Source organism: Crocodylus siamensis, chromosome 9, assembly GCF_052110815.1.
Source record: "Crocodylus siamensis isolate JL-2025a chromosome 9, ASM5211081v1, whole genome shotgun sequence".
In the NCBI taxonomy this organism is placed as follows: Eukaryota; Metazoa; Chordata; order Crocodylia; family Crocodylidae; genus Crocodylus; species Crocodylus siamensis.
In genome coordinates, this window is record NC_143403.1 from 24,709,880 (window position 1) to 24,722,726 (window position 12,847).

The following is a 12,847-nucleotide window of genomic DNA, read 5'->3' on the forward strand; positions in this document are numbered from 1 at the left end:
TCATGCAATGCAGCAATGAATAAACCCTCCAAAGATACTTTCTTACCGTGTGGGGGTGGGGGTAAGAATCTCTAAGTCTTCATCACACAAACTTGTTAGGATTTCATAGTTTCATAGTTTCTAGGGTCGGAAGGGACCTGAGCAGATCATCAAGTCTGACCCCCTGCCATGGCAGGAAAGAGTACTGGGGTCAAACGACCCCAGCAAGGTGTTCGTCCAGCCCCCTTTTAAAGACCCCCAGGGTAGGAGTCAGCACCACTTCTCTTGGAAGTTGGTTCCAGACCCTAGCCGCCCTGATCGTGAAGTAGCACCTCCTGATACCTAACCTGAATCTACCCTCTGCCAGCTTGTGACCATTATTTCTTGTCACTCCTGGTAGCACTCAGGGGAACAGGGACTCCCACAATGCCTGCTGGTCACCTCTGACTAGTTTGTAGCAGGCCACCAGATCCCCCCTCAGCCTTCTCTTGTGGAGGTTGAACAGGTTCAGGTCCCGCAGTCTCTCCTCATAGGACCTGCCCTGCTGCCCCCGATCATGCAAGTGGCCCTCCTCTGGACCCTCTCCATGTTGTCCACATCCCTCTTCAAGTGCAGCGCCCAGAACTGGACACAGTACTCCAGCTGCAGCCTGACCAGTGCTGCATAGAGGGGGAGGATCACCTCCCTGGACCTGCTCGAGATGCATCTGTGGATGCATGACAATGTACAGTTGGCCTTTTTGACCATCTTTTAAACTAGATCCTCAGTACATTAAAAACTGGCAAGATTAATTATTTTGTATTAAAAAAAGTCTTGTGCTGAATTTAAATTTTCAGTGTTTCTTCTAGAAAACAATCTCTGCAACATCAAAAATGTAAGGCTCCTGACTACATGAAAATTCTAGCATGTGAGTAGGGTAGTTTTTGCTTTAAGTAGTGAGTAGTTTTACTGAACTCAGACTAAACAAAGTCAATTCCCTTAGAAAATATTAAGCCTTGAGTTCTGCCAGTTCCACTTGTGAGGTTAACTTCATGCATCTAATATTTAGATGTTTCAGTCTTCTTTATTTGAAACTTTTTATTTCAATTTTTTCTACGCTTTAAGTAATATGAATGTGTGAATTTAACAACAAAGGGGAAGGAATTTATTTGGACAATAAACTGGAAGTTTAAAAATAGATATGTGCATTACAGACCTGACTTTCTTTCACATGCGGCAGGATGAAATCCTCTAGTGGCACTGGAGGTACCCCAGGGTAAAACTAGTTCACGAAGATGGGAATCAAGATCTATAACTTCATAGTAGATGAATCTACACCACAGCTTGTGCTGACTTTAAACTAGCTAACTCAAGTACTGAGAGCAACAGAGCTGTGGTAGCATGCAGTCCAGCACTGGGGAGGCATCCAATTATTTAATTAGCTTTGTAGGTAACTGTGCAGGCTAAACTGGGCTCTGTTCTTCCATTGCCATACTTGTAGCAATAACTGAGCTAGCTAGTTGTAGCACCAGCTACAGTCACAGCAGTATGGATATACTGCGTGTCCCTAATTCCAGAACACTGTACATGACAAAGCATTTCAAAACGTGCTATAAGGCTGATGTGGCAATTTTGCCTCCTTCCACACATCTGTTTTATTCAAATGTGTCAATAGGCAAGAATGTTATTAAAACTGAACCCAAAAGACAAAACTGCAATAAAAATGGAATTCACAGACTCTTCTCGCAGAAGGAAGTTCCACGTTGCACACGGTCTGAACTGATTCCGCAGAAACAGGGCTAATGATATCTGTTCTTGCCCAAAATTTTAAATGAGATTTTATCAGGTTCTTTTGCATGTGTCTGTATTTTAACTCATTAAGGAAACACTGGTGATTACACAGATCAATTGTTTGTAGTATGGGATGGGGTCCAAAAAGATTAATGCCAACCAATACTCAAAAAATGAAACAAGCCAAGAAATACCCCATTTTCATGTTGAATAAATTGTATTACAAGCACTTCAGATATATAATATCTGCAGGCTTTTATTACCACCATCCATTGAAAATACATATTTTCAAACATCTTCAGTACTGAACCTGATAGCATAAATCAAGTGGTATAAAATGCTCTGCAGTTTTCCACAGGCACTCATAGCATGACATACCCTCTGGATTCCAATAAAAATATTAAAAATCAATGCTTCTGATTGTGGTATATTGTAGACTCTCTCTTAACAATAAAATGATCTACTCATTTTCAGGTTCTTTGACTGTTATATTGTTATAATGGATAACAGTCAAAGAACCTGAGCATGCGATCATATAGACACCTCCCCACACAGTGAGTATTTGCATTAGAAAATTTACATATTATATCCACTTTAACAAATTGGATCTGCTACTAGTGCAGAAGTAATGAATTTAAGGGCTTGGTAATAACAAATATCATTCAGTGAAGTCATTGTATTGTAAGTCATCACCTAGACTATGTTCACTCAGTAAAGTACAGTTCATTGAATCTTATGTTTTATAATCTCTTCCTTTAATAAAAATGTATTGTGAGGAAAAATAACCATAATTCTGGTTCTTTATACTGCTATCCAGCCAGATAAGTTGAATTTAATGCTATGCTAGCTTTGCTTTACTTAACATATAATTTAAATGCATGTATTCAAATTATCACTTTAATTTTGTCATATTTACTTGGCACACCTTTTTACATCTCTCATCCTAGACTTGAATCAAAAACATTACAGCTCATTCAATCTTTTTAAAGCCTCTATGTCCTGTAGAGTTGATAGTTAATAAATCAGAATGTCAACTCTCCAGTTTTATAAGACAGAAACCTATAAAAGTAGTCCAAGTATATAAATCCAATTTAAAGAACTACCACCTAATTCCATGCTGCCTGCTAATGGAAAACTTGAAGAAAGCCTGTTGAAAACTGATTTCAACTACCGCCAAGAAAAAATAAAGGTGTTTGAGCAAATTAGTGGTGGTTCAAGGGACACACGCTACACAGCACGGTAAAAATTTTGTCTTGACTGTCAGCTTTAAGGTGAGCTGACCAGGTGAACGTATTGTGACAAATTCACGCTTGGTATAACTCCAATAACTTCATTACTTCACCAGGAATAAATTGTTCTACTTTATCCAACAACAACAAATAATTTAGCACACTGCTTTAGGAAAGTCTATCTGTACAATGTGAGACTAAAACGCTGATCTCCATCTACAATTTTTTTTTTTATATTTGTCATTTTTACTCCTTGCTGAAACAGGAAATCTACTTCTCAAAGTGACCTTTCGAAGTTTCATTAGTTGCCATACGTTTATGCAAATTATTACAAAATGATTCTTGTATCAAGTGAGGTATTTAGCACATGAAGAACTGATCTAAAGATGAATGTTCATCTATGCAAAGAACTGTACTTATGCACAGATCCTCTGCACCTGATTGGCAATGCTCTGAATGCTACATTTATTGGGTTCCTCTGCATGCTTGGTCCTGGCTTTCTGAGAGAGGGTAAACAACACGCCTGTCTATTTTTTCCAGCTATTTTCAGTTGCACTAGAAATGAATAGTATTAAGGACTGACATTAGAAAGGACAGCACACTTTTACATATATAAAAGTGCATTCGGTGTTTTTGAATGGTTCCCAGTTGAGAAGACTGGAAACCATTCTGTGAAGAGAAAACCTGAACAGCAAGGCAGGATAAACCAATTTCAATGGCAGCACGTGTTGCCCATGCTGCCCCGTCAACGTGTCACAACCTTGAACTAGAGAATGTGTCTCTCCCTATTGGGAGGTAGGTAGTTGCACTCCCAGCCTGAGTCTTTGTGCTCCTGATACAACTGCCAACTAGGTGCCATTTGTAGTGACCTGTTTGTGAGATGAACACACAACCCTGGGAAAGCAGACAGAGACTGTCAACTCATTTCACTCAGGAACCAAACAGCCAGCAAATGTTACCTGCTTGTCACTACCAAGATAATTCAAATGAGAGAACTGGTAATGAAAATATTAACTGTATAACTAGCTTCAACCAGCTAGTTACACAGTCAACTCATTCGTAAACAAGAAACTAATAGTATGACTAGATGAAACAGAGTGCAAGGCATTCCTCAAGAATAATTTGTCTGAAAACCTTTGCCAAGCTTGCTTATGAACTGGGACTGCAACTTGTCTAAGCTCACGTTTTGCTACATGGACCTAATGAAAAGAATTTCAGAAGAGGTCACATATTCCACTTTCCACTGTGGAACAAGGAAAATTTACCAAAGTCTTTCAAAAAAGATTATATGTCACCACAAATAAAAATTATGCTGACCTAATTGTTACCATGTGTGACCCAGATCTGGGAGCAGACTCAAATGCTTACTTGCTAAACGCTAAAGAGGCTGTCTTCAGAGAGGTGAAATCTGCACAACACCAAAGTTCAAGACTAGGACTGTACAGCAATGTAGGATTGAAAAGACAGTCTGCACAATACTTCTGAGGAATAAACAGCAGCTATATTACGGAAAGGAACATATGAGGTAAAGAAAGAAGTTGGAAGTTCCCGTGACTCACAAATACTCGTACCAGACCATTCTGCTTGCCCAAGAGAAGGCTCAGTTCCCTAAAAAGCAGGAAGGAAGCAAACTCCTAGTGATTTACTTAATAGAGTAGAGGCCAGATCAAAAGGGAATTCAGCACCTGCAAGTTAGGCACTGCAACCTTCACATTTCTGAGGCTTGGTCCTCAAAGTGAAATCAAAACTTCAGAGTTTCTCTCTAAAACTTCCTATACTGTGCATGGGGAGAATTAGGCACCTATGAAGGGCATTGCAGCTGAGCAGGGAGATGACACATTAAGTGCTATGGTCTGATATTCTGGTCATGTCCAATCCTTAGAGTCAGGGTTTAAACGATACCTCTCCATCCACTCATGATCCAGAGCTCTGAATTGCTCCCTAGGGTAGGCACCAACAACTGAACAGGGCTTCATTTATTTTTTTTTAAATGAAACCAAAGGTGGAAGAGAAGGTACCTTCTAACTCTTACATACTAACCCAGGGATGTCAAAGACATGGTGCTTGGGCCAAATCTGACCCACAGAACCCTATCATCTGACCTGCGGTGCTGCCCATGGGTCTCAGAGTTGACCCACATGCTGCAAGTGGTGCATGCTGGATTGGCCCTGAGCACTGCTCACAGTACCTGCAAGGGGCTGGTTTGGGATACGAACTCCACACAGTGCCTGCACTAGGCTGGCCCAAGCTGAAATGTATGCTGCAGGCAGCACCTATACCAGGCCAGGCCAGGACGCATATTTCATGAGACCCCTGTGTTGGGCCTGGTCAGGACACAGCTAGTGTCCTGACATAGCTGGGATGCACATGGCACACTGTGTCCAGGCAGGGCTGTTCCAGGATCCATGCTGGATCCAGTATGCAGAGCCAGTCTGTAGGCCCAATCCAGTCAACAGCCACCCCCACCCCACCATTCATTTCGCCCACAGAGCCTGATGAGTGTGACACTCCTGTACTAACCTACTGGTTAGAACAGGGGTGCTAAATACATGGTGGGTCATCATGCCCCTACCACTAATTTTGGGATTTCTAGTCACTGTGGGTGATTAAAACCAGTAGTTGAAGAAAAGGGGGATTTAGCAACAACTGCATTATCCCTCTGGTTTCCAGAGCCTGGTTGATACAGCCATGCAAATTGCCACTGCCACTGCCACTCATGGGTCTGGTTTGGGTGTGACAAAGAGTTAGACACCTCTGGGGTACAGCGCTCACCCAGAGTCAGAGACTCGAATTCTCATCCTTCTCAACCTGAGGAGATTCACATTGCCTTTCCTACATCCCAGGCAAGTGCTCTAACCAACAGGTAATAGGCTATTCTGCTGAAGATGAACACTGTGCAGCAGAAGTATGTGAGATTGCTGAGTACATCAGGACAACAAAAAAAGGGAGCTTGAATTTGTAGTCTGTTGGTTCCAGCACTCAGATGGAAGGAGGGATTCCTGGATTAGAATCTGTTCTCAGAATGATTTCCTTCTAACCATTGACTGCTTAATGTAAAGTCCATAAACAGGGAGTAGGGATCAACATCTAGGATCCCTGTCCTTCCAGAGGGGTGATCTAACCATTAGACTACAGCGACATGCTCCTTCTTACTTAATTTCTTTTATGCTTTGCTGCATCGTGCCCAGCTTCCACAGGATGGAGTAGATCACGGCTGGCCAACTCGTAGCACGCATGCCAGAAGTGGCACAGGCAGCCTCTGGGTGTGGCACATGACAGACCAGGAAGGGGACAGGCAGCACGGAGGCAGACAAGCCAGGGAAAAGAATGCAATTTAATTTATAAATGGCAGCCACCAACTATATTTTTCCCATGAATGTGGCCATGAATTATGCACTTGGTAAGTGTGAATTAGGCATGCTCTGAGCATCGCTATAAAATCAGGCCTATCATGGGGCTGTAGTAACTTCTGAACTCTGTGGGATTTAGGCAAGAAATACTGCAGAAATCTGAGCATGCACAGAAGACAGAACTGAAGGTTCCCAGGAAACAATCAATTCAAAAAGAAAAGCCTTGCAAGTTGATGATCAGGGGAGGCATAGATCATAATTTCAAATGTAGGCAGAGTTTAGGCACCTTAATCCTGTTTAAAGAGCATAAATCCCCCTTTTTAATTTGATCCTAAAAGTCAAAACAATCCTTCTATGGACACTGTCTGTCTCAGGTCTGCCATTTAAGTTTCCTGTGCCTCAGATTACCAATCTGTAACACAAGGAAAATACTTATCCACTTTAATAAAGCAGTTGGCAATCACAGCATAAAACATGTTATCAAGTACAATTATTACTATTTGATGGAGTGGTAAATATTTAACATGGCCTCAGAGTTTGGATTGCTTAATCTGATAGACATAAACAGTTGCTTACTGTATAGACTGTAAAAAAATTAATACTCACTGATGTAGCCAGGAATTCCTACACCTTTGAGAGGGGAGCACATTAACACTGACATACTGTTACCAAGCAACACCAGGACAGATCTGTATGTAGCATAGAGGTTACATGGAAAAGTCAACAGAAGAAAACTGCTGGCACTGGTTTGTTAGAATAAACAAGTGCTAATTAAGTCTAAAAAAATCCTTACATCTCACAAAAGTATATGCTGTGTACAGCTAGCATATTTGGCACAGAAGTACACTGGACCCACAGAAAATCCATATATTGATGATGAAGAATCAAGGTTAAAATTTACAAATACACACACAGCAGTGTCTCCAACAAGACACTGAACAGGTCATAAAAGGAAGACACGCAAAAGGCAATTTTACAACTAACGTATCTGAACACCAACAGCATAGCAATTATTCCAACAACTTATCTAAAAGAATAAAGTTGAGAATACAGTTTGAATTGTCAGCACTGAAAGCACATTTTACTCTGCCTTAAGTTACAAAAAACCATCAATGTTTATTGTCATAGGTTGAAAAGGTTTGATATGCATTAAGACAAGAAGAATATTGCACCTTATTACCTTAATGATAATCTGGCCAGCAGTATCAGAAAAATGTTATCATTTTATTTGACACTAAAATTAACAGTAATGTTAGTATTTTCAGTAAGACTCAATATTTTTCTTCTAAATGATAGTTTATTTAGAGGAGGGTAATAAATCAAATCTGAGAAAGGTCAAAATATTTGAGTGTTACTGACTGACAAAATGGTCTGATCAATGTGGCAAACTGTGGAGAGAAATCCACAAATGTTGGATTTATGTTACTTGAAATCTAAAATTAGTCTAATCCAGCTGCTTTTATAAATTGCTTCTCTATTTAGGGTATCTGCTGGGGCACACCCATAAAAATTTTCACAACTTTTTCTGTAATGGGAACCATACGTATGTTAAAGTGGACAATTAAAAAAGAAATTACACATACAGGTTGAAATCCTGGCTCACTGAGTCAGTGGAAGAATTCCCATTTGACTTAAAGCAAGCCAAGATTTCACCCACTGTATTTTGTATGGCAAAAGTACTTCTTGTTCTGAGGAAACAAAAAACATTGCTTTTCTCCTAGACTTATAGTAAGGGGCAAGTAAGCAATTTTGTGTTTGCTCTGGTAAACTTTGAGAACAATTTTGCAAGGTTACACCTAAAATTGCGTGTTGGACGCCAGTCAGAAGAGATGACCCCAGTGATGATGCACTGAACCAGAAGAAACACCCCTTTCAAAGGCAAATCTTAATATTTTGAGACCCGGAAGATCCACTGCAAAATTACTTCAGGAAAGTTTTCCAAAACTCTTCAACCAACTCAATATATGCAGCACTACTTGAAGTCCTTCAAAGCCCACCACAGGTTATTCCCCAGGTTGCACAATAATAGCTACGTATTTGTACCCATCTGATAAAAACAGTATCTTAGTAAGTGCTAAGAAAACATAAAAAGTGGCCTTAAAATGTCTAAAATATTTCCCAAATATCTGCCCAGAAATGCAGGCCAGGAGGTGGGTGTGTCACTATACCAAAGGTTTCTAGCCTAAGGAATGGAAATTGTGTTACTGTAACCAGTGGAAACCTTGGAATCAAACTAATCTCTGATGTAACCCCATTGACTTCAGTGGAATTACACCAGAAATACATCTGCCCTAAGTTTTAGGAACAAACAGATAACTTTCTTGTTTTTTGATTACAGGTCAGTCAGCAAACTTTTAGACAAGACAAAAGCAGAATAAGTTTCATGTATAGTTAGGAAGCAAGGACAAAAGAAAGCACTAACTAAAAGGAAAGCCCTAATTTAAATGCTCATAAATAAGCATTTACTTAGTGTTAAATGCCAATTCAGGATCTTTTTCTGAATTAACTTTATTTGGTTTGTTAGTATTTTAATGCTGTGCCTAATATTATGAGACAACAGAGCTGTCCAAAATTTCTGTTGGTTATGATGCAAGAATAATGAACCAGGGCAAAAAGGTTATTATTCCCCAGTAACAAAGGACAAACAAATCTAAGACTCCAAGAGCCAGGCTGAAAAGTTTCTCATTTGTTATGTACTCCCAGTGGAAGCATGCTTAGGATCTTTTTATAAAAAATCTTTTAAAACCTTAACAGGTGTACATTTGTGTTATACATTTCAATAGGGTATGCAGCAGGCCCAAACAGCAAGCAATGTAATTGTTAGGAGTTGTATATGTTGTTGTAATGAAATAAAACCATTTAAAAAACGCACACACACATAGTAGCCAAGTGAGTTGGTACAAAAGACCAAGTTATATTGAAAAATACAAGTACAATCTGAGCAGTAGGTTCAGGCAAATGTATCAAAGAAAGCTTGCTCTGTTAAGCTAGTACAAGCTAAGTGGATCAAAAGCAAGCGTGTTTAGGGCTCTAACGTGCAGAGCAGCAAAGGTCTTTCACACCCAGTGTCAACCTACTTGTAAGAAAAGAACAGAACACGGCTGAAAAAACAAATAAAGACCCAGGCAGGATAATGCATGAAATGCTCTGGTATATTCATTCAGTGTCAAATTGTGTAGAATCAGTACATGAGAGATAAAGCAACTAACACGCAGGCTGCTATGCAGTCTCAATGTTCAAACACTTCCACCGCATAACACTTCTTGCAGACTTAGAATTCTGTACATCAGATCCCCTCTTCTCTCAACAAGAGAAAAAAAACAATCATAATACAAAAAAATTATTTGATCCAGCATGTAGTTAATGGTGTTGGCCTCCTAAGACTCACAACTTAATAAAATTGATCTCACTGCAGTACTGTAATGAAGAACAGTAGGATAAGGCTACCCTTGAACCATGAAAATTGTATATTGTTACCTCCTCGTGACCTCCTAGGGCTATGGCCATTCCAACCTCTCCAAGCTGTCATTTGTTTGATTCTGACAGCCAACTGTACAGACAAGCAAGAATGGTGGCTAGAGAAGCTTTCTGGAAAGACAGAAATACTGGGAGGGTGCTGAGTATAGAATTACTCTTTCAAAAAAACAAAACTGCTCACGTAGGGGGCACAAGACTAACCCTGCTTATAATATAGATGTAGGAAGTAAGTTACGAAGACATTTTGCATAATATAAAAATCTATGTCTTTCAGGGAACGTATACTACAGTCTATCAAATCATTGTATTTTATAATAGCATATTAATACACCATAATATGGTTTCAAGTTAACCTTTTAAAAATAAAGAGCCTGTTCCTACTATTTTTCTTTAACTTTGTAGAGAAAAATGAAAAACACTGGATTTATGGGTATTGAGACACTACCAACCTTGTGTGTCTGAAAGAAAAAAAAATGTGTTCTTAGAGGACTTTGTAACAAAGTAAGCACTGACAAAGAGGAAATGGGTGTTTATGTCTCCTAGTCTATAATCTATAACATGCAGAAATCCTTGTAGACATGGTTTCTGTAAGGAACTGTACTTTGGCAGAATTCTTTATTACAGGTCTTTCCCCCAGCTTTTTACAGCATCTTTGTGATAATTTAAAGTTGGCTGTATTTTGGAAGGGGGCTACTTTAAAGTTTAAATGAGTACTCTAGTAAAGTTACAACAAACTGACAAACAAAGGTATTAAGTAAAACCCTTGGCAGTGGCAATTTTGGGACAAATGGCAAAAAGAAAGCTTTCAAGAATACACAGGATAACTGATGTGATTGTTTAACTAGTTTTTTTACTGCTGTGGGTAAAGCAGAATGGTTACTATAAGGTTCCAATGAATAAGGCCTTGATCAACTATTATATATTCCAGCTGTGCAACGGAATCAACCTATCTTTAGCCAACGGGGAAAGAATTTTCCCTCAGAAGCTCCCAATGAGATCCAGATCAAATGTATAACTTCCATGGGGATAACTTGAACATTTTTTATTCAGGGATGGGCAATTGAAATGCAAACAGCGTTTACTATTACTATGCAAATCAAATGAGGTATGGTAGGGTAGACAGAATATGAAGTAGAAAAAAAGGTGATGGCAACTTTTTCTAATAATTTTCTTTCTTCAGCCAGCAACACTGGGAGTAGCTTTCTGGAACCTTTTCTGTCTACTGAGAACCTACATACTCCAATTTATGTGGTGGTAGCATTTGCAGGGATGGAAACAGAACATTCATCACTGGCGTAATTAATACTCATATTTATCTATCAATATACTGCTATGTCTATAAATACCTATTTGTTTGAAAATATCCAGGTAGTGACAAACTACATGAGTTTTTTTGTGTATGTACATCTTTTGCTAAACAGAATAAATAAAAGAAACCTTGATTTAATTCTTGCTTGAACTCAACCAATTTGACACTAAGTATACAAATGTTATCCCATATTCTGTATATTGAGTAACAATGAAATCATAAAAACCATATATGGTACCATCTGAAAGTCTTAGAAAACCTTTTTTCTGTTTTCCCCACTGTGTTCTTAGTTGTCTGTATAATCTACATGTGAAATAACATGTAATTTCCATGCAGACAGGACTTCAGTGCCCATGTCTTGCAAATCCAAGCACACTATCAGAAATTTGGAAGCCTGCCAAAAGTTGTCAAAATCATCAGTTTTCTTCACAATGATACAAGCAATGGCTCAGAAATGGACTCCTTCACTTTTAGAACTGGAGTCAAGCAAGGATGTGTGACTGCACCATCGCATATGAAATGCTTGGACTCACTGTCAACTTCATGAAAAGTGAGATACTTAACCAACCCACCCCAAACCAACCAAGCTGCTCCTTCACATATTAGAATTTGGCAGCAATCCTTGGAGAATGTTGAGCATTTCCCCAATCTGGGTAGCCATCTTTCCCAAAAAGTAAAAATAGACAACAATATTCAACACCGAATAAAATCTGTCAGTGCTGCCTTTGGACATCTCCAAAATTGCGTCTTCAATGATCATGACATTAGCACCCAAACCAAACCTTGTCTACCAGACTATCATCATTCTTGCCCTGCTGTATGGGTATGAAACTTGGACACCTAACTAGAAACATCTGAAAGCATTGGAAATTTGCCATCAGTAACATCTTCAGAAAATCCTCCATATCAATTGGAAGCACAAAACAAAGCAAACACCAGCATTATGGCTCAAGCAAACACCACCAGAATTGAAGCCCGGTTTATACAGCACCAGCTTATTTCGACGACATGTCTTAAGGATGAGAACAAGCTCCCAAAACAAGTCCTATATTTAAACAGGTCCTAGGACACGCATAACTCACCGGTGGTCACCACTCTAGAGGTAGGCAAAAGAACAGATTCAAGGGCACCAAGCTGAAGAAATGCAATATTCACATCAATACTTTAAAGACTTAAGCACTGTCATCCTTATATAAAGGGAACCACTGATGACAAAATACTAAGTACAAGAATTTGAAATCATACATACTTCTAGGGACCACATGTTTTATACATGTAGACAGATTTTTTTTTTTACCAGTATTGATACAGGGTCTGATCTTAAGCCCACTAAGTGAATCAATCTCTCTATTGGCTTGAGTGGATTTAGGATCAGGTTCTACATACACATATGCATACGCACACGCGCACACACACACACACAAATAGTTCCTGCAGCCTTGACTTTTCTAGATTTCAAGTCAGTCATGATAGTCTTCAATGTACAAGAAAAATCTTATATTAAGTGCTGCTAATTTTTATTGATCAAACTGTAAGTCATTTCATTTTCCATTACAGCAGAAATCTCCTATAGGAGCATTCAGATTAAGGTTTCTTTATTCTGTCTCAAGTAATATGTCACTTTTAATCAGTTTTTAGTTTCATTATTATTTTAAATTAGAATGGAGTTTCTTTTGATCTTTATTGCTTTTTTTGGTTCAGTTAGTGAAAGGTTATTAAACTTGGTATATTTA

The 12,847-nt window shown here is 39.0% G+C and overlaps 1 protein-coding gene across 5 annotated transcripts in view; it reads right to left on the reverse strand.

Annotated features, from left to right (window-relative positions):
• ZNF423 (zinc finger protein 423) overlaps positions 1-12,847 on the reverse strand; it is a 316,969-nt gene that overhangs the window by 205,766 nt on the left and 98,356 nt on the right. The gene's annotated exons all lie outside the window — the stretch shown is intronic.